We start from the raw sequence: 27,026 nt of genomic DNA, 5'->3' as shown, positions 1-27,026 counted from the left end.
TAGATGTGCCTGGCCTTGCTCAATACAACTGAAATAATCCAGGTCAAGCATGTCTAGTCATAATGTGGCTGGAAATACGTATATTGTCGGTAATAATGGAGAATCCTGACACCGTGGGGTGCACACACTGTAAGGGCTCAGAAGTCATTAAGTCACTTGGAGTGACTGCAGACTTTCATCAAAAGACCGTCCAACCCCCTACCTTGACTCCAGTTCCCCTGGGGGCTAGTAGAACACACTCGCCAAAGATCTGCCATCAGCACTGGTCCCAGGAGATGCATTTCTGTTTTGGGTTTGAAGAGAGCTTCCAATGTCAGCACCTGACCAGTGCAATGTATGATGGTTGCTTACTGATTGGTTCATTTCAGAAGCTAAGCCAGCCACTATCTCTGTCACAGCCAATCCATGGAGACAGAAAGTGCCAGTCAGCCAATCACCTTCATACTCAGTACTTGACACATTAAGAGCTGTGATAAACCAAAGTTGAAAGTGTAGCACCACTAAGTTATATTTAAAGTTGAAAGGCACATACCAAGAAATAGATAAAATCTTTAAATTTTATTCCATAACTATCAAACAATTAAAATCCACATGTTGGTGATAGAAGAACACTGACATGTTTCTGATGTGATATGTGCCCTTAGTCATACAGTTATTCTCTATGACTAAAGGCACGTACAGCGCCAGAAACGTGTAGTGTTTTGCTATCACCAACATGTGGACTTTCAAGTGAACCTGTCAGGTCCCCTGTGCCCCCAGAACCATAGGCAGTTGTGTCTACATAGTTGAATACCCTAAAAAACACAAAAATTGAGCTTGGATTAAGTTGGTATACATGCAGCACATAAACACATGTTAACATTGGCCATGAAGCGCACAAAACCTACCAGAAACAAAATGAGCAAAAACCCTGCTGTAACTAAATAAGTAAAAATCTCAATTTTTGTTTTTTTCTTTGTATTTTTGCATTTTGTGCAAGCCGGGCCATGGAATCCCTTTTCTGAGCTGGTAATTACATTTAAAAGCTTCCCCAGACTGGTGTCCATAAATTGGGACCGGGTTCTTTTATCTGCCCTCATTCACACATTGAGGTCAACTCTGACACATGGTAAGGTTTTTAATATTAGACAATGTAGGACCGTCCCAATCAGGGCACCTTGACGACGGTGGGATGGATTTTATGCTATTTTTTTAAAATCAAAAACAGGATTACTAAGAACCCTGTGTTATTTAAATGCACATGCTTTTAACTTATTTAGTTACAGCAGGGTTTCTGCTCAATTTGTTTCTTGTAGGTTTTGATACCTAGATACCCTGCTTAACAGTCCCTTTATTACATTACACAAAAAAAGATCTTTAGAAAAGGTATATAGTGTCCCCAGGCTAGTCGGCCAACTTAGCATGTTATCACCCCCCTGTGGGCGTGATAACATTACTTACAAGATCCGCTTTCATCGCCAGCGCTTTACATATAACGTGTATGCACAAAGCTTCTTTCCCTCACTACATTGAATCTATGAAGCCAGGTGTACGTGTGCCGGCTTCAGAGATGCACAACTCACAACATCAGAAGTGAAGAAGGTCATGCGCAGTATGCTTCTCTGAAATCAGCATGTTTACATCTGGCTCCAGAAGATCAATGCAGTGAGGGAAATAAGCTGGGTGTGCATGGGCGAGGTATGTATAGCGCTAGCGATGATGCTGGTGTTTGACAGTCACCCCCAACAGTGCTGTGATAACATGCTAGGTGGGCTGACTAGTCTGGGGACATTAACACCATATTGACTAGTCAAAGGCCTCATTTACATATCGTAAGCAGACTTTAGAAATACTTTTTCTAAAGATCTGTTTATGTGTGTAATGTAATAAAGGGACTTAAACATTTAAACTTACTGTCACATCCAAACGTAAACGAAGTGTGAAGAGATGATAACCTAGACTCACCAACTCATGTACAGTCAACCAAAAAAGGCAGCACTCTGTGGCACCATAGCATGCAAATATGAAAATTGAATTGCAATGGTGCATTAGAAATATGACAAATTGAGAAAGCTTTGCACATAAATTGGCCAATTCATGTGTACCTGGAAGCCACGTTAAGGCTACACATGAATTGGCCAATTTATGGCCTTACCTTTCTCAATTTTTCATATTTCTATTGCAGCAATGCAATTCAATTTTCATATTTGCATGATTGCCTTGTACAGGCATGTACTACGGAGGACAGAGAATGAACTTCAATCCAATATTGCAGCCAGCATGCAGCCAGCGGGTAAGGAAAGGGTGAATCAAAAACCCCAAAACCCCGCCTCCATGGCTGAAGATTGTTCCCTCCAAATTCAGGTGACAGTGTCCCTTTAAGGCACATCTGTATCATAATTGATAGAAAATGTATTAAATATTAGTTCCCTGAAGATCAACAAATCCATATAAATCTCATCAAATATAAAAAAAGGACTAAATACTCATAAGCTTATTTTTTTATGCCACTTAAGCTTAAGATAATATATAAATAATTTGCTTGTTCCTGACAGATCAAGGTTAACACACTATGAGCCTGTAAATTAATTTAACTTTGTTTATGTTTTGTTCTTCTGGTTCTTCATTGGGTCTTCTGTTATAAAATAAAATTATTATACAATGAATAGAAATCTCTAGACAACAAGAAAATGCTGTGTTCCTTACTAAATAAAAATGTTACCCCCATGACAATGAAGTCAAAGCCATCAACAGAAAAAGGATTTACAGAAATGCGTTGAAACCTAAACTCTCATTAAGGCCTTTTGGGGCCATAGTTCCCAATAGGTAGATCCACCTACTTTCTTTCTGAGCTAGAACTTTTCCAAGGTTGCCTCCTCTAGGACCCAAATGTACTTGATCTATGGCCTTAATCTTAAGTCCTGTGGGGTCACAATTGTGGTACAGTCTAAAATGCCTAGGTAGAGTTTTTAGAGAATTAATATCTTCAATAGTCACTGATTTTTCTATATCTCTTATATGCTCTCTTGTCCTAACTCTTAGTTCACATGTAGTTAATCCTATATAGATCATGTTACAAGGACATAAAAAGGGGTGATATATCACGCCCGATGTCTCATTAAGGCCCCAAAAGGCCTTAATGAGAGTTTAGGTTTCAACACATTTCTGTAAATTGAGGTCTCTATTGTAATATTTATGTACATAATCTTTTTTTCTGCCTTTTTTCCTGGTTTTAATATTTTTGGTTTGTGTGTTGTTTGTTTTTTCATTTTAAATACTAATTTATTACCATTATCCCTAGTAGGATTTGTTCATGGGAGGTGTTTATGGTGCTGTCTATACTGAGAAGAGGATCTTTGGATTCATTTGAGCTGTTTATTAAGAGGAATTGGAATCACCTTCTTTCCACATGAACATCCCACGAATTGCAAAGGAGATATTTTATTCCCTGTTTTTTTGTGTATGGGACATGGCTTTTTTATTATTATTATGTATCATTTTGTTTAATAATTTTGTATCACAGTGTCATTTGTTCTATATTCAGTGTCACGGTGTTATTTATTTTATATCAAGTGTTAATAGATTTATAAAAAATATTTTTTTATATATTTTCTATTATCCCTATTAGAATAGTTTTGCACACTGTAATTATTATTATATTGTTTATATATTTGATCCAGTAATGTATCTTGGTTTGGATTAATATTAATATTTATTGCTTGGATCATATATTAAGTGGTTCTGTGTATTATGTTAATATGTTGTGATACAGTGGTAGGACCATACACAGTGAAACGGCAGTGACCCAAGCAAGTTCAAACAAAACGTTCTTTTATTGTGTTACTTCACACAATCAATATAGTATACAGCTTCTTCATACAGTCCATTAATAATGCATGGCTATATGACGCAGTCAATACACAGGCCGAACTTCCCTCTGTCCAGTTTCCCTGGGTGACCGCACGCCGGTAACAAGTCTCTGTACTCACTCAGCGCACTGCACTCTTTATCCTCTGGAGTGCAGCCGGGTACACATAAGACAGCCCAAGACGCAGGGTATCAGTCTCTCTGGTTCCTTTAGCCTCTGTGCTGCTCCACACAGAGAGAGCTCTGCAGACAACTGCCCTGTCTGCTTCCAAGAACACACTGACACCCCTCCCCCAGTACTACAGGGCTTTTTAATCAGTCAGTGCTTCACTATTCTAATTACAGCCACACCTGTGTCTGTAGTATGCTCTCATGGCCTCACTACGCTTTCTTGCACATTCTGGAGAGCACATACAGCGCCCCCTAGCTGTAACAGGGGTCACTGCCTCACATATCCTCCCCCCTGTTCATACCTGTGGGGTTGAACATTTGTTACCCCGTAAGGGCGAAAGACAGGGCATCGGCATGCCCCCTTGACATCCCCGCTCACTACATTAAGAAACCAAAGTAGGGACTGGCACCATTGCTCAACGCACGCATCCCTCCCCTTTGCGTTTCTCCTTCATATTTCATTACGGGACCACCCACCCTGATCTCCATTGCAAAAGCCAAACCCTCTTTTCTGATTAACCGCAGATTTGGGCCAGTTTTGGGTGGTCTTTACTTTGTTTACTTCAGGTTCACTAACCCCATGGGTCATCCTGTCACCTAAGTATCTGCTTTCGGGCCCCTTCTGCTTCTGTCAGCGGCAACTGAGCAAGGCGCGGGAGCGCCGCTTACACCTACCACATTTCAGGCTACCACATGTCTACTGGGCCACCACCTATATACAACATATGAGCAGCACCACAGCCATAGCCTTATCTGGGCACTGAGGGATCTCTACCCTATTCGTCTCAACTCATTCTTTACTGTGGATAAGCGATACAATGAATAAGGCTCTGGTTGAGCCGAAACGTCTGTATATATCGCTTCCAGGTTCTGTGTTTCTGTTTCGCTCCCCAATATAAGTTTATTTGACAATAAATGTTCAAGCAATCCACACGTTGTCATTAGAGTGTGCGGTGTAAACATACTTACTATTATTTTTCGGCACTAGACACTTTTTTCTAGCCATCTTGTATATGTGGAAGTACTAGTTTGGGGAATAGAAGCTTTTTCAGGTTTGGATTATGCGTACACATGCTCTTAGGAGTGTTTTTCATTTAGTATATCCTCTTTACTTCTATATACACAGTATATTATGATGAGAAATTGTGTGCCCAATAGTATATCCTGCATACATAGACTATTGCATTAGTCATGACACGGGTTTTAATATTTACATGGCAGTATTATAAGGCTGGTTTCACATTTGCGTTTAAAAACGCAGCGTTTTAAACGCAAACGCATGTGGTGAAAAAACGCGTTTAAACGCTGCATTTTTTAGACGCATGCATTTTTGCATGTGTTAAAACAAACACGGCGTTTTGACGCGTTTACATGCGTTTTTTCCTGCGTTTGCGTTTTTAAAACGCATGATGAGAAGTGTGTGACAGCTGCCAATCATCAAAATCAACTAGAAAACCCACCATAAACAGAAATAGCTAGGGTTAGGATCCCTAGTAACCCTAGGGATCCTAACCCTAGGGATCCTAACCCTAGGGATCCTAACCCTAACCCTTAGGGTTAGGATCCCTTAGGGTTAGGGTTGGGGGGTGGCTTATCAGTATGTATTCTTGTGTTTTTCTATTAAAACGCATGCGTTTAAAAACGCATGCAAACACATGTGCTTGAAAACGCATGCGTTTACATAGGCAGCAATACTTTTTTTGCGGCAAAAAACGCCGCTAGAAATTACTACATGTTGCATTTCTGCAACAAAACGCATGCATAGAAACGACGCATGTGTCGTCAAAACACGGCAAAACGCATGCAAAAAAACGCATGCGTTTTTAATGTTAAGTATAGGAAAAAAAATGCATGCTTTTCTTGCGCTATAACGCAGCGGCAAAAAACGCAAATGTGAAACCAGCCTTATATGGTGCTTTTTTAGTGGCTTTATTTATTTAATATTACATTTCAGCTCTGCCTGCCATCAGTGTTTTTTTGAATTTCCTTGTCTTGATATTTTATTGATGTTTAAATAAAGTATATATTTTTTATATCTGCCTATGCCTCGTTCTCACCTACAATTAGTGTGGTGTTTTGTCGATTAGCTATGCACTAAGGGTGCACTTACACTGGCTGACTATCAAGAAGTAGCGAGAAACTTCCCAGAAACGCTTATTTTCTCATAATTGTGCGGTGTAAACACTCTGACCACCCGACAAATGAGAAAAATGCTTATTTGCATGGCAAAATTATTTTTAAGCTTGCTTAAAAATCCTTAAGGTACCTTCACACATAACGATATCGTTAACGATATCGTTGCTTTTTGTGACGTAGCAACGATATCGTTAAGGAAATCGTTATGTGTGTCAGCGACCAACGATCAGGCCCCTGCTGGGAGATTGTTGGTCGCTGAACAAAGTCCAGAACTTTGTTTCGTCGCTGGATCTCCCGTGGACATCGCTGGATCGGCGTGTGTGACACCGATCCAGCGATGTCTTCACTGGTAACCAGGGTAAACATCGGGTAACTAAGCGCAGGGCTGCACTTAGTAACCCGATGTTTACCCTGGTTACCAGCGTAAAAGTAAAAAAAAAAACACTACATACTTACCTACCGCTGTCTGTCCCTGGCACTGTGCTCTGCACTCCTCCTGTACTGGCTGTGAGCGTCGGTCAGCCGGAAAGCAGAGCGGTGACGTCACCACTCTGCTTTCCGGCCGCTATGCTCACAGCCAGCACAGGAGGAGTGCAGAGAAGCAGAGCGCTGGGGACAGACAGCGGTAGGTAAGTATGTAGTGGTTTTTTTTTTTTTACTTTTACGCTGGTAACCAGGGTAAACATTGGGTTACTAAGCGCGGCCCTGCGCTTAGTTACCCGATGTTTACCCTGGTTACCCGGGGACTTCGGGATCGTTGGTCGCTGGAGAGCGGTCTGTGTGACAGCTCTCCAGCGACCAAACAGCGACGCTGCAGCGATCCGGATCGTTGTCGGTATCGCTGCAGCGTCACTAAATGTGAAGGGGCCTTTATTCTCGACAGCACAATGTCTTGTGTAAACAGGAAATTTGTGGCAAAGAATAATGACAGTCTATGTGAACAGAATGGCCTATTATTGAACGTTCTGTGCACATTAGAAGTGTGGTCCGCCTATTTAAACAGGCCATTAAATGACCACCAATCTGCAATGTAGCCACTTAATGTCGTGAATTGGCTAGTGTAAATACACCTTAAGGTTTGTGTACACACAAAATAACCAGACATCAAAGACTCAAGAGCACCAAGTAGAGCAGTCAACAGGCCACTATATACAGGCACTGGAATCTGCAAACTATGGAATACCAGGAGGTCAAGTAACCCAAACTACTGGATCCCAGGAACATCAGAGATGTCACCACTTATCACTAGATCTGAAAAAAAAAATGATTCACCATAGAAAACTAGAAGTATTATCACAATTGAACAGTAACTGCATGCTTAGTACTTCTGCTATGGAGGAGAAAATCCTGATATGATAACATTTTCTTTACATTGAGCTCAACGACTATCAAAACCTGATGGAAGGAAACAGTGCACAGGTTTATAGGTAGTGGAGGATGACAAAACATAAGCTACTAAATTCTACACCGCTTTTATTCTGCATAATAAGTGATGGATTATTAATAATTAATGTTAGCATATATATTAAGTATAATTCACAGACATTTACATAAAACGTGGCTTGCTTGCAGTATGCTTCTGAGAACATTGGGGGTGACTGTGGGGGTCTCATATTATGCACTTAGGCAAACAAATGGATTTTATATTGCAGGATGAGATATTTATATAGCGAGAACAGATTTCTAAAAATATTTTCCGAAGAGCAGGGTCTAACAAGGGTTAATTTAATCATAGAATAATTTTCTTGTATTTGTTAAGCTAAATGAAACTATGATAGGACTAAAAATAGCACAACCTTCAATTTGCATAAAAACGCTTTTCTTCTATTTCACTTTGATGAAGAATATCCAGCTGTTCTACATTTTACATCATTTATAATCTACCGTACTTCTTCTTTGCAAACCTTCTTTAAAAGAGAATGAGGCATTTAATGTCTTTATCTAACCTGGCAAGAATAAAGCATGTGAACCTTAGTCTGAGATGCCCAGAAGAGGGTTTCACAATAATGCCATAATCTTTTATCCATAGAAGAGGGTTTCAGAATAGAGCCATAGTTTGTACCCCTGGAAGAGGGTTTCACATTAGACCCATAATCTTGTGTCTGGAAAAGGGTTTGACACTAGAGCCATAGCCTTGTACACTTGAAGATGGTTTAACAATAGAACCAATAGAGTCCTATACCCTTGAAGAGGGTTTTACATTAGAGCCATAATCTTGTATGCATCTGGAAGAGGGTTTCACAGTAAAGCCATAGTCTTGTACCCTTTGTGGTAGTTCACTCACGTGGCAGCACAGAGAGGTAGGAAAAACTGGGAACACCGTTATCAGGCAGCATAAACCAAGTTATGGAAACAAAACTCAGCCTTTTTGGCTAAAACCGATACAAACAAGCAAAACAAAAGAAAAAACAATGATGCTGCAACACCGCTGTATGTTGTGGGCAGCACCCCGCTCTGGAGCAGCACAGGTTCAGTCTGTTCCCAACAAGCCACAAAGACTCTGGAGTACGGTGTTCATTTTAGGACATGGTCACAAATCAAAGTCAAACATCAGAAATACTCTGTCTGATACCTGATTCTGATACTTGAGTCTGATACCTGAGTCTGATACCTGAGTCTGATACCTGAGTCTGATACCTGAGTCTGATACCTGAGTCTGATACCTGAGTCTGATACCTGAGTCTGATACCTGAGTCTGATACCTGAGTCTGATACCTGAGTCTGATACCTGAGTCTGATACTTGACTCTGATACCTGACTCTGATACCTGACTCTGATACCTAACTCTGATACCTGATTCTGATACTTGAGTCTGATACCTGACTCTGATACCTGACTCTGATACCTGACTCTGATACCTGACTCTGATACCTGACTCTGATACCTGACTCTGATACCTGACTCTGATACCTGACTCTGATACCTGACTCTGATACCTGACTCTGATACCTGACTCTGATACCTGACTCTGATACCTGACTCTGATACCTAACTCTGATACCTGATTCTGATACTTGAGTCTGATACCTGACTCTGATACCTGACTCTGATACCTGACTCTGATACCTGACTCTGATACCTGACTCTGATACCTGACTCTGATACCTGACTCTGATACCTGACTCTGATACCTGACTCTGATACCTGACTCTGATACCTGACTCTGATACCTGATTCTGATACTTGACTCTGATACCTGACTCTGATACCTGACTCTGATACCTGACTCTGATACCTGACTCTGATACCTGACTCTGATACCTGACTCTGATACCTGACTCTGATACCTGACTCTGATACCTGACTCTGATACCTGACTCTGATACCTGACTCTGATACCTGACTCTGATACTTGACTCTGATACCTGATTCTGATACCTGAGTCTGATACTTGACTCTGATACTTGACTCTGATACCTGAGTCTGATACTTGACTCTGATACATGAAATTAGTAAAATTTGTAAAATTAGCTAAAATTAGTACCTGGGATCACTTGAGCTTGTGGTGCAATGGTAAGGCCGACGGCTGTAGTCTCTAGACGTCGGATCCGTTTTTTTTCCTCCGGATCCGTTTTTCTTCTGCCGGATCCATTTTTTTACGCCGTCTCCGTTTTTCTTCTGCCGAATCCATTTTTTTTTACGTCGTATACATTTTTTTCTGCCGGATCCATTTTTTTTCACCGAATCCGGTTTTTTTTTACGCTGGATCCGTTTTTTTCTGCCGGATCCGTTTTTTTTTCGCCATATCCGTTTTTTAACGCCGGATCCGTTTTTTTTTTGCCGGATCCGTTTTTTTTTTGCCGGATCCGTTTTTTTCTGCCGGATCCGTTTTTTTTTTGCCATATCCATTTTTTTCTGCCGGATCCGTTTTTTTTTACGCCAGATCCGTTTTTTACGTCAATTCCGTTTTTTTACACAGAAGAAAAATGGATCTGCCAGAAAAAAATGGATCCGGTGAAGAAAAATGGATCCGGCGTAAAAAAAAACCCGGATCCGGCGTAAAAAAAAAAATCGGATATGGCGACAAAAAATGGATCCGGCAAGAAAAACCGGTTATGGCGAAAAAAACGGAATCGGCGTAAAAAAACGGATCTGGCGTAAAAAAACGGATCCGGCAGAAAAAAACGGATCCGGTGAAAAAAACCGGATCCGGTGTAAAAAAACCGGATACGGCGAAAAAAACCGGATCCGGTGTAAAAAACCGGATACGGCGAAAAAAAATGGATCCGGCAGAAAAAACGGATATGGCGAAAAAAAACGAAATCGGGGTAAAAAAAACGGAGCCAGCCTAAAAAAAAACGGATCCGGCCTAAAAAAACAGATCCGGCATAAAAAAAACGGATCCGGCGAAAAAAACATATCTGGCAGAAAAAAACGGATCCAGCGTAAAAAAAACGGATCCAGCAGAAAAAAAAACGGATCAGGCGAAAAAAAAAAAGGATATGGGGAAAAAAAAGGATCCGGCGAAAAAAATGGATCCGGCGTAAAAAAACCGGACACGGCGGAAAAAAAATGGATCCGGCGTAAAAAAACGGATCTGGCGTAAAATAAACGGATCCGGCAGAAAAAAATGGATATGGCAAAAAAAAACGGATCCGGCAGAGAAAACGGATCCGGCATAAAAAAAAAACGGATCCGGCGTGAAAAAAAAACCCGGTCCCAGCGAAAAAAAACGGATCCGGCGTAAAAAAAACGGATCTGGCGTAAAATAAACGGATCCGGCAGAAAAAAACGGATATGGCGAAAAAGTCGGATCCGGCAGAAAAAAACGGATCCAGCGTAAAAAAAACGGATCCGGCGTAAAAAAAAACGGATCCGGCAAAAAAAAATGGATCCGGCAAAAAAAAAACGGATCCGATGTAAAAAAAATGGATTCGGCAAAAGAAAAACGGAGACGGCGTAAAAAAAATGGATCCGGCAGAAGAAAAACGGATCCGGTGGAAAAAAAACGGATCCGGCGTCTAGAGACTACAGCCGTCAGCCTTACCATTGCACCACAAGCTCAAGTGATCCCAGGTACTAATTTTAGCTAATTTTACTAATTTCATGTATCAGAGTCAAGTATCAGACTCAGGTATCAGAGTCAAGTATCAGACTCAAGTATCAGACTCAAGTATCAGACTCAAGTATCTGAGTCAAGTATCAGAGTCAGGTATCAGAGTCAGGTATCAGAGTCAGGTATCAGAGTCAGGTATCAGAGTCAGGTATCAGAGTCAGGTATCAGAGTCAGGTATCAGAGTCAGGTATCAGAGTCAGGTATCAGAGTCAGGTATCAGAGTCAGGTATCAGAGTCAGGTATCAGAGTCAGGTATCAGAGTCAGGTATCAGAGTCAGGTATCAGAGTCAGGTATCAGAGTCAGGTATCAGAGTCAGGTATCAGAGTCAGGTATCAGAGTCAGGTATCAGAGTCAGGTATCAGAGTCAGGTATCAGAGTCAGGTATCAGAGTCAGGTATCAGAGTCAGGTATCAGAGTCAGGTATCAGAGTCAGGTATCAGAGTCAGGTATCAGAGTCAGGTATCAGAGTCAGGTATCAGAGTCAGGTATCAGAGTCAGGTATCAGAGTCAGGTATCAGAGTCAGGTATCAGAGTCAGGTATCAGAGTCAGGTATCAGAGTCAGGTATCAGAGTCAGGTATCAGAGTCAGGTATCAGAGTCAGGTATCAGAGTCAGGTATCAGAGTCAGGTATCAGAGTCAGGTATCAGAGTCAGGTATCAGAGTCAAGTATCAGACTCAGGTATCAGACTCAAGTATCAGAATCAGGTATCAGACAGAGTTTTTCTGATGTTTGACTTTGATTTGTGACCATGTCCTAAAATGAACACCGTACTGGAGACTCCTTTATCCTGGCTAGCTGAACACCGACTGCCCGTAGAGATCGGTTATTTAATCCTAAACCTGTGATTCCCATCATGTGACTGATCACATGATCATATACAATATAAAGTGACTAGCACACTCCAGGGTGTTGTGATGCAAAAAAGTGGGGATTTATTACATACAGTAAATCACAAACGTTTCGGTCGATACTGGACCTTCATCAGTGTGCTAGGTATAATTGTATACTTGTATGGCCCCAAAAAACAATAGAATACTCAGATTTGCATCAACTGACGGTGAGTCAGAATAATAGGTGGCGCTGAGGCTTAAAAGAGCTGTCAGTACGCCGGGACACTAGGGATAAATGCGGTATCCACCGCTAATAGAGAGTGTGACCTCACACAGGTCCTGGCAGGTCTACCCGGGAGATAAAGTGGACCCTCTCCCACCCGCTCTATAAGCGTCCACATAAAATCATCCCTTTTATGCAACTTAACCCTCATAAGCCACAGTGTGCAGGAGAAAAAATGCTTTGGTTTCATATCACTGACGCAGTTAAGCACAGTGACATATCTCCCCTCTACCACTCTGCCAGTGACTCTGTCACACTATGAAGATGGTTTAACAATAGAGCCATAGTACTGTACCCCTGAAGAGTGTTTAACAGTAGAGCAATAGTCTTGTTTGCTTGAAAAGGGGTTTCACAATAGAGTCATAGTCTTGTACATCTAGAAGAGGGTTTCACAATAGAGAAATAGTCTTGTACGTCTGGAAGGTTTCACACTCGCGCCATAGTTTTGTACCATTGAAGAGGGTTTCACATTAGAGCCACAATCTTGTGTACCTGGAAAAGAATTTCACAATAAAGACATATGGTAGTCTTGTAAAGGCCCCGTCACACATAGCGAGATCGCTAGCGAGATCGCTGCTGAGTCACAAGTTTTGTGACACAACAGCGATCTCAGTAGCGATCTCGCTATGTGTGACACGTACCAGCGATCAGGCCCCTGCTTAGTAACCCGATGTTTACCCTGGTTACCATAGTTAAAGTTAAAAAAACAAACGCTACATACTTACCTACCGCTGTCTGTCCCCGGCGCTGGGCTTCTCTGCTCTGGCTGTGAGCGGCGGGCAGCCGGAAAGCAGAGCACAGCGGTGACGTCACCGCTCTGCTTTCCGGCCGCTGTGCTCACAGCCAGAGCAGAGAAGCCCAGCGCCGAGGACAGACAGCGGTAGGTAAGTATGTAGCGTTTGTTTTTTTAACTTTAACAATGGTAACCAGGGTAAACATCGGGTTACTAAGCGCGGCCCTGCGCTTAGTAACCCGACGTTTACCCTGGTTACCCGGGGACTTCGGCATCGTTGAAGACAGTTTCAACGATGCCGAAGTCTTTCCCCGGATCGTTGGTCGCTGGAGAGAGCTGTCTGTGTGACAGCTCTCCAGCGACCAAACAGCGACACTGCAGCGATCCGGATCGTTGTCGGTATCGCTGCAACGTCGCTATGTGTGATTGGGCCTTAACCCTGGAAGAGGGTTTCACAATAGAGGCATAATCTTGTATGTCTGGTAGAGGGTTTTCACAGTAGAGCCATAGTATGATGTTCATATAGTAACCTCGGGCACACATTAAGTAGAGAAGTCAGGTTGCAATTGAAAAAAGGTTTATTTCATCAAATTCAAATCAGGGATTTCACAGCCAAGGATAAACAGAAGAGAATTTTTTAGCAGAAGCGAACATCCCAACGTTTCGGCTTAATTAGCCATTATCAAGGGTGCATTCTGCATAGTTGAAGACACAAACATGCGGCTTGTCCCAGGTGAAGCAAAATAAATTAATAAAACTGTATGTGGTGGGCAGGGTATGTCAGGCCAATTGGTAAAAATAATATATTGTAAGATTGTGCTTACCGCATGTGTTCGGGGACACTCGCTTGGCACGGGATTCAAGCACACCGGCATGGTTTTTCGCTTAAACACAGTCTATGCGGTTTATTATGGCATCATAAACTGGGTATTCACAGTTCATTATTTACATTTCATAGAACACAATAGTCACCAACCGGTGATATTAACTTGCAGCTTTATCTTAGACACTTCATATACGGCTTTGTCTCACAGACACTAAACATGCTGGACCTCTCACTTCGTCCAGTTACCATGGGTGTCCGCACGCCGAACAGTTCATCAATGTCCCTAGTCATATAGCGCACATGACATTGGGCTGCGGACTCTAAACACGCTGGACCTCACTTTGTTCAGTTGCCATGGGAGACCACACAGTTCATAAAATATCACAAGCACCAACAGTCATTGATACCTTATGGGAGCTCCTGCTCCACCTGCTGACTCCTCGTCAGTCCTCTCTCCTGGGAAAACTGCCTTTCGGGGTTCACCAACTTACCTGGCCAGTACACATCAGTCAGTCCAGAGCCACCGAAGGATGATAGCTTCCCCAACACAGACCATCCAGGTCCACAGTCTCTCAGGTGCTCCAGGAAGACTCCACTCACAGGAGCTTCCAACACAGACTGTCCAGGACAATAGTTTTACTGTGCGCTATTCAGGATGTCCATCCCACCAGGGACCGTCCAACACACTGGCATGTGCTCTTCAGGACTCCTACTCCCAGGACATCCAACACAGGTTGTGCTCTTCAGGAAGCCTACTCCCAGGTCTTCCAACACAGTTTACTCAGTGCGCTATTAAGGACGTCCGTTGCTATTGGGGACCATCCAACACACAGGCATGTGACCTGTCCAGGTGCTATTCAGGACATCTGTGCAACACCCCAGGCCTCCAGGTCCAAAGCCCCACCATGTGTTCTTCAGGGAGATGACACTCACAACACATAGGCTCTCCAGGACCTTTCAGCATAGACCATTCAGGTCCACATTCAGCGACCATGTGACCCACACCCTGGTCACATTATGAAGCTGTAACCACTCCCACAGGTGGGAGTTGGTGTGGGTGTGGCTAGTTGGACCCACCCATCTCTCATAACTAGCCTAGTAAGTCTCCCTTCACAACTATACAAACACTTGTGGGACTACAGGTCCCAGAACAACAACATTACATCAGACCTACCACGCAGACTCCCTCTGCGACACGTATCGGCCACTTACAATTCTGCCAGTCACTGTTTCACCACCATTATAACAACAGATACGCCTCCATGCATATCCCAAGGAGCACACACAGCGCCCCCTAGCTGCCACAGGAGTCACTGCATCACTATATATATATATATATATTTATATATATATATATATATATATATATATATATATATATATATATATATATATATATATATATATATACAGTATATATTAAATAAAAATAATTCTATTGTTCATTTGATATAGTGACTGATGTAAAAAATTAATATGTGACTGTAAACCCTAATAATTAATGCTCAAATAAAGTGCGATATTAGCCATAAATAATTCATTCAAAAACAAAGTGCTTCAAGTAAGACATTAAAGGGCACCTGTCACCCCGAAAATCGCGGGTGAGGTAATCCCACCGGCATCAGGGGCTTATCTACAGCATTCTGTAATGCTGTAGATAAGCCCCCGATGTTACCTGAAAAAGGAGAAAAAGACGTTAGATTATACTCACCCAGGGGCGGTCCCGCTGCTGGTCAGGTCGGATGGGCGTCTCCGGTCCGCTGCGGCGCCTCCTATCTTCTTTCCATGACGCCCTCTTCTGATCTTCAGCCACGGCTCTGGCGCAGGTGTACTTTGCTCTGCCCTTTTGAGGGCAGAGGATAGTACTGCAGTGCGCAGGCGCCGGAAAGGTCAGAGGCCCGGCACCTGCGCACTGCAGTACTTTGTCTGCCCTCAACAGGGCAGAGCAAAGTACGCCTGCGCCGGAGCCGTGGCTGAAGATCAGAAGAGGACGTCATGGAAAGAAGATAGGAGGCGCCGCAGCGGACCGGAGACGCCCATCCGACCTGACCAGCAGCGGGACCGCCCCTGGGTAAGTATAATCTAACGTCTTTTACTCCTTTTTCAGGTAACATCGGGGGCTTATCTACAGCATTACAGAATGCTGTAGATAAGCCCCTGATGCCGGTGGGATTACCTCACCCGCGATTTTCGGGGTGACAGGTTCCCTTTAAGGGTATGTGCACACGTTGCGGATTCTCTGCGGATCCGCAGAGTTTTTGCAGTGCAGAAACGCTGCAGATCCGCAATGGATTTACAGTACAATGTAAATCAATGAGAAAAAAAAATGCTCTGCACACTTTGCTGAAAATCCGTTGCGGAAACGCTCCAGTTTTAACCCCTTTCTGACCTTTGACATACTATCCTGTCGAGTTGACCTGGGCCTATCTGACCCTCGACGGGATAGTACGTCATAGCAATCGGCCACGCTCACGGGGGGAGCGCGGCCGATCGCGTCCGGGTGTCAGCTGCCCAGCACTGTCGACATCTGGCACTAAGTGCCAGGAGCGGTCACGGACCGCCCCCGGCACATTAACCCCCGGCACACCACAATCAAACATGATCGCGGTGTGCCGGCAGTATAGGGAAGCATCGCGCAGGGAGGGGGCTCCCTGCGGGCTTCCCTGAGACCCCCGCAGCAACACGATGTGATTGCGTTGCTCCGAGGGTCTCCTACCTCCTTCCTCGCTGCAGTCCCGGATCCAAAATGGCCGCGACATCCGGGTCCTGCAGGGAGGGAGGTGGCATACCAAGTGCCTGCTCAGAGCAGGCGCTTGGTAAGCCTGTACTGCTGCAAGTCAGATCGCTGATCTGACAGAGTGCTGTGCAAACTGTCAGATCAACGATGTGTGATGTCCCCCCCTGGGACAAAGTAAAAAAAAAAATTTCCACATGTGTAAAAAAAAAAAAAAAAAAAAAAATCCTAAATAAAGAAAAAAAAATATTATTCCCATAAATACACTTCTTTATCTAAATAAAAAACAAACAAACAATAAAAGAACACATATTTAGTATTGCCGCGTCCGTAACGACCCAACCTATAAAACTGTCCCACTAGTTAACCCCTTCAGTAAACACCGTAAGAAAAAAAAAATGAGGCAAAAAACAACGCTTTATTATCATACTGCCGAACAAAAAGTGGAATAACACGCGAACAAAAAGACTGATATAAATAACCATGGTACCGCTGAAAATGTCATCTTGTCCCGCAAAAAACGAGCCACCATACAGCATCATCAGCAAAAAAATAAAAAAAGTTATAGTCCTCAGAATAAAGCGAAGAAAAAAAAAATAATTATTTTTTCTATAAAATAGTTTTTATCGTATAAAAGCGCAAAAACATAAAAAAAGATATAAATGAGGTATCGCTGTAAATTTACTGACCCGAAGAATAAAACTGCTTTATCAATTTTACCAAACGCGGAACGGTATAAACGCCTCTCCCCGTATGCCCAAACAGGGGTTTGCCCCAACATATGGGGTATCAGCGTACTCAGGACAAATTGGACAACAACTTTTGGAGTCCAATTTCTCCTGTTACCCTTGGGAAAATACAAAACTGGGGGCTAAAAATAATTTTTGTGGGAAAAAAAAAAGATTTTCTATTTTCACGAGTCTGCGTTATAAACTGAAGTGAAACACTTGGGGGTTCAAAGTTCTCACAACACATCTAGATAAGTTCCTTGGGGGTCTAGTTTCCAATATGCGGTCACTTGTGGGGGGTTTCTGCTGTTTAGGTACATTAGGGGATCTGCAAACGCAATGTGACACCTGCAGACCAATCCATCTAAGTCTGCATTCCAAATGATGCTCCTTCCCTTCCGAGCTCTGCCATACACTCAAACGGTGGTTCCCCCCCACATATCGGGTATCAGCGTACTCAGGACAAATTGGACAACAACATTTAGGGTCCAATGTTTCCTGTTACCCTTGGAAAAATACAAAACTGCGGGCTAAAAAATAATTTTTGGGGGAAATTTTTTATTTTTTTATTTTCACGGCTCTGCATTATAAACTTCTGTGAAGCCCTTGGTGGGTCAAAGTGCTCACCACATATCCAGATAAGTTCCTTAGGGGGTCTACTTTCCAAAATGGTGTCACTTGTGGGGGGTTTCAATGTTTAGGCACATCAGTGGCTCTCCAAACGCAACATGGCGTCCCATCTCAATTCCTGTCAATTTTGCATTGAAAAGTCAAACGGCGCTCCTTCCCTTTCGAGCTCTCTCATGCGCCCAAACAGTGGTTTACCCCCACATATGGGGTATCAGCGTACTCAGGACAAATTGTACAACAACTTTTGAGGTTCAATTTCTTCTCTTACCCTTGGGAAAATAAAAAAATTGGGGGCGAAAAGATACTTTTTGTGAAAAAATATGATTTTTTATTTTTACGGTTTTGCATTATAAACTTCTGTGAAGCACTTGGTGGGTCAAAGTGCTCACCACACCTCTAGATAAGTTCCTTAGGGGGTCTACTTTCCAAAATGGTGTCATTTGTGGGGGGTTTAAATGTTTAGGCACATCAGTGGCTCTCCAAACGCAACATGGTGTCCCATCTCAATTTTTGTCAATTTTGCATTGAAAAGTCCAATTGCCCTCCTTCGCTTCCGAGCTCTGTCATGTGCCCAAACAGTGGTTTACCCCCACATATGGGGTATCGGCGTACTCAGGACAAATTGTACAACAACTATTGGGGTCCATTTTCTCATGTTACCCATAGTAAAATAAATCAAATTGGAGCTGAAGTAAATTTTTGGTGAAAAAAAGTTAAATGTTCATTTTTATTTAAACATTCCAAAAATTCCTGTGAAACACCTGAAGGGTTAATAAACTTCTTGAATGTGGTTTTGAGCACCTTGAGGGGTGAGGTTTTTAGAATGGTGTCACACTTGGGTATTTTCTATCATATAGACCCCTCAAAATGACTTCAAATGAGATGTGGTCCCTAAAAAAAATGGTGTTGTAAAAATGAGAAATTGCTGGTCAACTTTTAACCCTTATAACTCCCTAACAAAAAAAAAATTGGTTCCAAAATTGTGCTGATGTAAAGTAGACATGTGGGAAATGTTACTTATTAAGTATTTTGTGTGACATATTTCTGTGATTTAATTGTATAAAAATTCAAAGTTGGAAAATTGCGAAATTGTCAAAATTTTCGCCAAATTTCCGTTTTTTTCACAAATAAACACAGGTAATATCCAAGAAATTTTACCACTATCATCAAGTACAATATGTCACGAGACAACCATGTCAAAATCATTGGGATCCGTTGAAGCGTTCCAGAGTTATAACCTCATAAAGGGACAGTGGTCAGAATTGTAAAAACTGGCCTGGTCATTGACGTGCAAACCACCCTTTGGGGTAAAGGGGTTAAAGAAGTAGCATGTCACTTCTTTTTTGTGAATCTGCAGCGTTTTTGTACCCATTCCATTATAGAAAACCGCAGGGGTAAAAAACGCAGCAAATCCACAAGAAAACAGCAGCAAAAATGCACAAAAAACGCTGCGGAAACGCACAAAAACGCAGGTGCGTTTTCTGCCAGGAGAGGCAGAATCCGCACCAGAAATTCCTAAGCCTAATCCGCAACGTGTGCACATAGCCTAATAAAAAAATAAGGGGATATGTGCATAAAAGTAGGTAAAGTATATATATTGAGCCTTTCGAAAGTATTCGGCTCACTGGAACTTTTCAACCTTTTCCCACATATCATGCTTCAAACATAAAGATACCAAATGTAAATTTTTGTTGAAGAATCAACAACAGTTGGAACACAATTGAGAAGTTGAAAGAAATTTATTGGTTATTTTAAATTTTTGTGGAAAATCAAAGACTGAAAAGTGGGGTGTGCAATATCATTCGGCCCCTTTAACTTAATACTTTGTTGCGCCACTTTTTGCTGTGATTACAGCTGCAAGTTGCTTGGGGCATTGAGACACTGAAATTCTTGCCCATTCTTCCTTGGCAAACAGCTCGAGCTCATTGAGGATTGATGGAGATCGTTTGTGAACAGCAGTTTTCAGCTCTTTCCACAGATTCTCGATTGGATTGAGGTCTGGACTTTGACTTGGCCATTCTAACACCTGGATATGTTTATTTGTGAACCATTCCATTGTAGATTTTGCTTTATGTTTGGGATCATTGTTTTGTTGGAAGACAAATCTCCATCCCAGTCTCAAGTCTTTTGCAGACTCTAACAGCTTTTCTTCAAGAATGGTCCTGTGTTTGGCTCCATCCATCTTCCCATCAATTTTAACCATCTTCCCTGTCCCTGCTGAAGAAAAGCAGGCCCAAACCTTAATGCTACCACCACAATGTTTGACAGTGGGGATGATGTGAGCTGTGTTGCCTTTACGCCAAATATATCGTTTGGCATTGTTGCCAAAAAGATCGATTTTGGTTTCATCTTACCAGATCACCTTCTTCCACATGTTTGGTGTGTCTCCCAGGTTGCTTGTTGTAAACCTTAAACAACACTTTTTATGGACATTTTTGAGAAATGGCTTTCTTCTTGCCACTCTTCCATAAAGGCCATATTTGTGCAGTGTACGACTGATTGTTGTCCTATGGACAAACTGTCCCACCTCATCTGTAGATCTCTGTAGTTCATCCAGAGTGATCATGGGCCTCTTGGCTGCATCTCTGATCAGTCTTCTCATTGCTTGAGATGAAAGTTTAGAGGGACGGACGGGTCTTGGTAGATTTGCAGTGGTATGATACTCCTTCTGTTTCAATATGATCGCTTGCACAGTGCTCCTTGGGATGTTTAAAGCTTTGGAAATCATTTGCATCCAAATCTGGCTTTAAACTTCTCCACACGAGTATCACGGACCTGCCTGTTGTGTTCCTTGGTCTTCATGATGCTCTCTGTGCTTCAAACAGAACCCTATGAAAACTGTTGAAGTAAAGGGCACAAATAGTGTCTTATCTGAGAAGATTAAAAGGTTAATCCATAGGATTGCACTCACCATATGTAGTTGAGTTGAAGCATTGAAAGGATTCGCTGCAGCAGATCCACAAGTCCAGGAAGGACCAGCCGTTAGATACAGATTGGGATTATTGTGGTAAATTTCTGCGCTGCTGAATCACTCGAATTCCAGAATTATTAATACATGTGGCTTTATCATTCTACGCATTTCAGAGTTCAAGACTCATTCATCAGGAAACACCACAGGAATGCAGGTTTTGCTGCTAGTTCGTTGGAGAGGTGTGTGCGGGGGCAGTGTTACGTCATGTCTCTCGCCGTCAGCTTCCCGCACTGACTGGTGAGCGCCGGCCGTAAAGTACAGCACAGCGGTGACGTCACCGCTGTACTTTACGGCCGGCGCTCAGTCAGTGCGGGAAGCTGAAGGCGGGGGACATGACCAGACACCGGGAATGTAAGTATGTAGTGGTTTTTTTTTACATTTACAACGGTAACCAGGGTAAACATCGGGTTACTAAGCGCGGCCCTGCGCTTAGTAACCCGATGTTTACCCTAGTTACTGGGGACTTCGGGATCGTTGGTCGCTGGAGAGCTTTCTATGTGACAGCTCTCCAGCGACCAAACAGCGATGCTGCAGCGATCGACATCGTTGTCTGTTACAAACCCACAAATATAACAGAAATCATGGAAAGTCTACTTCTAAAGCAGATAGATGAAGCTGCAACCCATAATGAGGTCCTGGTTATGGGGGACTTTAACTACCCGGATATTAACTGGGAAACAGAAACCTGTGAAACCCATAAAGGCAACAGGTTTCTGCTAATAACCAAGAAAAATTATCTTTCACAATTGGTGCAGAATCCAACCAGAGGAGCAGCACTTTTAGACCTAATACTATCTAATAGACCTGACAGAATAACAAATCTGCAGGTGGTCGGGCATCTAGGAAATAACGACCACAATATTGTACAGTTTCACCTGTCTTTCACTAGGGGGACTTGTCAGGGAGTCACAAAAACACTGAACTTTAGGAAGGCAAAGTTTGACCAGCTTAGAGATGCCCTTAATCTGGTAGACTGGGACAATATCCTCAGAAATAAGAATACAGATAATAAATGGAAAATGTTTAAGAACATCCTAAATAGGCACTGTAAGCGGTTTATACCTTGTGGGAACAAAAGGACTAGAAATAGGAAAAACCCAATGTGGCTAAACAAAGACGTAAGACAGGCAATTAACAGTAAAAAGAAAGCATTTGCACTACTAAAGCAGGATGGCACCATTGAAGCTCTAAAAAACTATAGGGAGAAAAATACGTTATCTAAAAAACTAATTAAAGCTGCCAAAAAGGAAACAGAGAAGCACATTGCTAAGGAGAGTAAAACTAATCCCAAACTGTTCTTCAACTATATCAATAGTAAAAGAATAAAAACTTAAAATGTAGGCCCCTTAAAAAATAGTGAGGAAAGAATGGTTGTAGATGACGAGGAAAAAGCTAACATATTAAACACCTTCTTCTCCACGGTATTCATGGCGGAATATGAAATGCTAGGTGAAATCCCAAGAAACAATGAAAACCCTATATTAAGGGTCACCAATCTAACCCAAGAAGAGGTGTGAAACCGGCTAAATAAGATCAAAATAGATAAATCTCCGGGTCCGGATGGCATACACCCACGAGTACTAAGAGAACTAAGTATTGTAATAGATAAACCATTATTTCTTATTTTTAGGGACTCTATAGCGACCGGGTCTGTTCCGCAGGACTGGCGCATAGCAAATGTGGTGCCAATATTCAAAAAGGGCTCTAAAAGTGAACCTGGAAATTATAGGCCAGTAAGTCTAACCTCTATTGTTGGTAAAATATTTGAAGGGTTTCTGAGGGATGTTATTCTGGATTATCTCAATGAGAATAACTGTTTAACTCCATATCAGCATGGGTTTATGAGAAATCGCTCCTGTCAAACCAATCTAATCAGTTTTTATGAAGAGGTAAGCTATAGGCTGGACCACGGTGAGTCATTGGACGTGGTATATCTCGATTTTTCCAAAGCGTTTGATACCGTGCCGCACAAGAAGTTGGTACACAAAATGAGAATGCTTGGTCTGGGGGAAAATGTGTGTAAATGGGTTAGTAACTGGCTTAGTGATAGAAAGCAGAGGGTGGTTATAAATGGTATAGTCTCTAACTGGGTCGCTGTGACCAGTGGGGTACCGCAGGGGTCAGTATTGGGACCTGTTCTCTTCAACATATTCATTAATGATCTGGTAGAAGGTTTACACAGTAAAATATCGATATTTGCAGATGATACAAAACTATGTAAAGCAGTTAATACAAAAGAAGATACTATTCTGCTACAGATGGGTCTGGATAGGTTGGAAACTTGGGCTGAAAGGTGGCAGATGAGGTTTAACAATGATAAATGTAAGGTTATACACATGGGAAGAAGGAATCAATATCACCATTACACACTGAACGGGAAACCACTGGGTAAATCTGACAGGGAGAAGGACTTGGGGATCCTAGTTAATGATAAATTTACCTGGAGCAGCCAGTGCCAGGCGTCAGCTGCCTTCAAGGCAAACAGGATCATGGGGTGCATTAAAAGAGGTCTGGATACACATGATGAGAGCATTATACTGCCTCTGTACAAATCCCTAGTTAGACCGCACATGGAGTACTGTGTCCAGTTTTGGGCACCGGTGCTCAGGAAGGATATAATGGAACTAGAGAGAGTACAAAGGAGGGCAACAAAATTAATAAAGGGGATGGGATAACTACAATACCTAGATAGATTAGCGAAATTAGGATTATTTAGTCTAGAAAAAAGACGACTGAGGGGCGATCTAATAACCATGTATAAGTATATAAGGGGACAATACAAATATCTCGCTGAGGATCTGTTTATACCAAGGAAGGTGACGGGCACAAGGGCAGGCAGCTGGCGAGACCAATCAGCGACGTGGGATTTCCGTGACGGAAGTTGCAGACAGAAAGACGAAAGTACCCCTTAGACAATTATATAGTAGATATTATCCCTAAGTGCACAAAAGCAGCAATGCAACATCTACGGTGATCTGGGACTGTACAGGGCACATGCTCTTTTATCAAAGCTGTTTAGTGCCGCCACATGGTGCAGTAATATTGTATGGAATGTTTAGATCTGGAAGTTTCATATAGATTTCCACAAGAAAAAAACTAATACACAATGGAAGACTTATTTTTCTTTGGATGACTAAGGTAATATGGTTGTAATACAGTCTAGTATATGTGCTCTAAACATGAAAGTTTCAAGATACATACAGTATTAGCTAGTGAGTGATTTAAAAGGCTTGCATTGAATTGTAACAAAAATATAAGTTGAATAAACCATCACAATTGAGGATTACCGATATGCACCAAAAGAAAAAAGGTTTTATATCTGTGATCATAGATAAAAAAATGTTTTTTTTATTTTTTTTTAACCATAAAACAAATGTATTGAAAGGAATGGTCTTCAGGTCCTACTTTAGCTGTGTCTTCCAAGTTAGACCAGTTTCTCATGTTATTTTTGTCATACATGAAAAACAGTTGGCTTTTTGTCAGCACACTGAATTTATCTTTGGACTGTGTGTGTTTTTACAGTCCATGAATCAATTTTCTATTATAATGAAAAAAAAAACAACAACTTTACCTTCTTGTATTAGAATCATAGAATGTTAGAATTGGAAGGGACCTCCAGGGTCATCGTGTCCAACCCTCTGCTCATTACAGATTTCACTAAACCATCTCGGACAGATGTCTGTCCAGCCTCTGTTTGAAGACTTTTATCGAAGGATAACTCCCCACCTCTCATGACAGCCTGTTCCACTCATTGATAATCCTCACTGTCAAATAGTTTTTTCTAATATCTAATGTGTATCTTTTCCCTTTCAGTTTCATGCCATTTTCGTGTTTCCATGTGCCAACGAGAATGAGGATGATCCCTCTACACTGTGATATCCCTTCAGATATTTGCAGACAGCTATTAAGTCTCCTCTTGGTCTTCTTTTTTTGCAAGCTAAACATTCCCAGATCCTTTAACTGTTCCTCGAAGGAGAGTTTGCAGTCCGCTCACCATCCTGATAGCTCTTCTATCAACTTGCTCCAATTTCTTAATGTCTTTTTTTTAAATGTGGTGCCCAGAACTGGACACAGTAATTCAGGCATATTGTAAATCAATTCACAAGTCAGCTATCTGTGACCAGTGGACAGAAGCCCTGATAACCGCATTTTACATGATAGCATCCGTGGCTCTTCTTTTGATTAGTCAGTCTGGCACAATGTCATAAGTGTAACACACTACAATGAGTCACAGATGACGGGAGAAAGGAATCGGTTCTCAAGATTCCCATCCAGAGGTTACAGATTTCCAACACAGCCAATGGACCAAGTCCTGTACCTACTTTATCTCTCACACATTGAATGGTAAAATACAGATAGCACACAGAAGACACTTACGGTATTTATTTTTTGGCAATTAGTCTGCAAAAAATAAAGGACACGTGAAACGGCACAATGATTGTAATGAATCAAAGATCTATCAGAACAATTAAGGGATAGCACACTTCCCCCAAAAGAGGATATTTGAAAGATCCTTCATTTCAAGGTAACGGGGTTATTACCTATCCACCAAATAATTGGAAAGTTATTGAACGATGGGGTCCGGCTGAGACAAGGACTAATTGGCAGAACGGGGTACTTTTATACTGATTGCAATGCAGCAGCAACATGCATGCTTGACCGCAGCTCCATCAATTCCTTATGGGGCTGCTGAGCAATGCCCTCAGCTTTTTCAGACAACCCTATAGATAATTAATGGAGCAGAGGTCAGGTGTCTGACTTGCCTGTCCATTTTGAAATGAGTATAAAAGTTATTTTTTGGAGGATAAAAAACCCCCATCTACTGATTGGTGCAGGTCCCAGAGGTCGGACCTGTACTGATCAGCAACTTATTACCTATTATGTGGATAGGTGATACAAAGGTTGTCCTGTAAAAACAAGTTACCGTAAGTATAAAGAAAAAGCACTACTTTTGTGTAAAAGGCAAAATCTCGCATTTAATTGAAGCCAATGCAAAAATTAAAACCGTTTGCACATAATAGATGGACATATTGATGACATTCTATCTATTAGCAATAATCCCTTCACTTCCGCACATCTTCTCTGCTAGCAAGTTGTACAAGATGAAAAAATGTAAAGCATAATGGAAGACAGGTTCTAATTGAATCAACTGAATGAAAATCGAATATTAATTTTGTACCAGGCCTGCGTGTCTGCTCTTGTAATATGTTAGCAGCACACTCCTTTCATTGTTCTATGACAGGTGTTGCTTCTACTGCATTTTCCATCTGTAATGACTTTCAATGTCATTTCACCTCACTCGCTCTTAGCAGCCTCTTCAGAACTACTCTTCTGTATCTCTTTGCTGATTGGATTTTCATTCTCTGCCCTCCAAACATATTGTTACAAGAAATTGCAGCCCTGCTATGTTCTTGCTTTTTTGAAAATAGTCCAATTCTAATGGTGTTTGTTTCCTATTAAGGCACAAGTGCACTTTCAACACTCTCGGCACCTCCATAGCATTCATCTGCAATCCATCTCAAATAAAAGGACTAAACACAAAGTGTAAGCTACACTTATTTTCTGTGTAGTCAAGATGGAAATATCTGGCATAGTTCTTTTTAGCTTCATGCTTCTCTATTTCCACTTAGAAAATTATATATATCGTACATTTTCGTTGATATTTTTATTTTATTTCTAATGTCTATGTGGATTTATTATTTGTGCATCATGATTACTATGATTTCTCAGTAAAACTTTCAGAAGTTTGTTAAATATGAATTAAAACAGTTTGTCAATCTAGGAAACATCTGAATTTGGCACAAACTTTCAGTACCTAATAAACCTGAAAAGTAAAACCACAGATGTGGTTGGCCGTGTAGCCAAAAGGCCATGTGACTATGAAACAAGATCATGCCGTTGGACAGAACCTCAGCTGCACGGCAAACAACACGTCTGGTTTCACCTAAAGTGTATTTAAGCAACCAGCAGTGCAATGTAGGAGAATAGTGATCAGAGAATTTAGTGCTTATATAACCGATTTATTACTCCAAAGCAACACATAGAGACCAATTTATACAGGCAGATCAGGAAAGAGCGT

The 27,026-nt window shown here is 41.8% G+C and overlaps 1 protein-coding gene across 4 annotated transcripts in view; it reads right to left on the bottom strand.

The window, feature by feature from the left end:
- The window catches only part of ULK4 (unc-51 like kinase 4), a 941,213-nt gene that overhangs the window by 323,648 nt on the left and 590,539 nt on the right, over positions 1 to 27,026 (bottom strand). The window lies entirely within an intron of this gene.

The sequence above is a fragment of the Ranitomeya imitator genome, chromosome 6 (genome assembly GCF_032444005.1).
Source record: "Ranitomeya imitator isolate aRanImi1 chromosome 6, aRanImi1.pri, whole genome shotgun sequence".
Classification (NCBI taxonomy): Eukaryota; Metazoa; Chordata; class Amphibia; order Anura; family Dendrobatidae; genus Ranitomeya; species Ranitomeya imitator.
The sequence above is the reverse complement of the archived record's forward strand: the minus strand, read 5'-3'. Positions and strand labels throughout refer to the sequence as shown.